This window comes from Mandrillus leucophaeus, unplaced genomic scaffold (genome assembly GCF_000951045.1).
Source record: "Mandrillus leucophaeus isolate KB7577 unplaced genomic scaffold, Mleu.le_1.0 Scaffold356, whole genome shotgun sequence".
In the NCBI taxonomy this organism is placed as follows: domain Eukaryota; kingdom Metazoa; phylum Chordata; class Mammalia; order Primates; family Cercopithecidae; genus Mandrillus; species Mandrillus leucophaeus.
Window position 1 is genome coordinate 737405 of NW_012103765.1, and position 1468 is coordinate 738872.

The following is a 1468-nucleotide window of genomic DNA, read 5'->3' on the forward strand; positions in this document are numbered from 1 at the left end:
CCCTGGCTAGAACTTCCAACACGATGTTGAATAGGAGTGGTGAAAGAGGGCATCCTTGTCTTACAGCAGTTTTCAAGGTGAATGTTTCCAGCTTTTGCCCATTCAGTATGATATTGGCTGTGGGACTGTCATAAATAGCTCTTATTATTATTATATTTTGAGGTATGTTCCATGAATACCTAGTTTATTGAGAGTTTTTAACCTGAAGGGATATTGAATTTTATTGAAGGCCTTTTCTGCATCTATTGAGATAATCATGTGTTTTTTATCTTTAGTTATGTTTATGTGATGAATTACATTTATTGATTTGCATATGTTGAACCAGCCTTACATCCCAGGGATGATGCTAACTTGACCATGGTGGATAAGTTTTTTGATATGCTGCCAGTATTTTATTGAGGATTTTTGCATCTGTGTTCATTAGGGATATTGACACGAAGTTTTCTTATTTTGATGTATTTCAGCCAGGTTTTGGTATCAGGATGATTATGGAATAGTAAAATGAGTCCCTCCTTTTAAACTGTTTGGAATAGTTTTAGAAGAAATGGTACCAGCTCTTCTTTGTAGAAAATCAGCTGGTAGGCATCAACTGTAAATCTTTCTGGTCCTGGGCTTTTTTTGGTTGATAGTCTATTTATTACTGCCTCAATTTCAGAACTTATTATTTCTTTATTCAGAGATCCAGTTTCTTCCTGGTTCAGACTTGAGAGAGTGTATGTGTTCAGGAATTTATCCATTTTTTTTTCTAGATTTTCTAGTTTATATGAATAGAGGTGTTTATAGTATTCTCTGATGGTAGTTTGTATTTCTGTGGGGTCAGTGGTGATACCTCTCTTACCATCTTATATTGTGTCTATTTCATTCTTCTCTCCTTTCTTCTTTATTAGTGTAGCTACTGGCCTATCTATTCTATTATTTTTTTCAAAAAACAGCCCCTGGATTCATTAATTTTTTGAAGAGTTTTTCATATCTCTGTCTTCTTCCATTCCACTCTTATATAGGTTATTCGTTGTATTCTGCTAGCTTTGAGGTTTGTTTGCTCTTGTTTCTCTAGTTCTTTCAGTTGTGATGTTAAGATGTTGATTTGTGCTTATTGATGTGGGCTATTAGTGGCATAAAACTTTCTTTTAATACTTCTTTAGCTGCATCCCATAGATTCTGGTATATTGTCTCTCTGTTCTCATTAGTTTCAAAGAACTTTTTGATTTATGTCTTAATTTCATTATTTACCCTGGAGTCATTCAGGGGCAGGTTGTTCAATTTCCATGTAGTTGTATGGTTTTGAGTGAATTTCTTAATCTTGAGTTCTAATTTGATTGTACTGTGTCTGAGAGACTGTTTGTTATGATGTCACTTGTTTTGCATTTGCTGAGGAGTATTTTACTTGCGATTATGTGATCAATTTTAGAGTTGGTGCCATGTGGCACTGAGAATAATGTATAGTCTGTTGTGTTATGGTGGAGAGTTC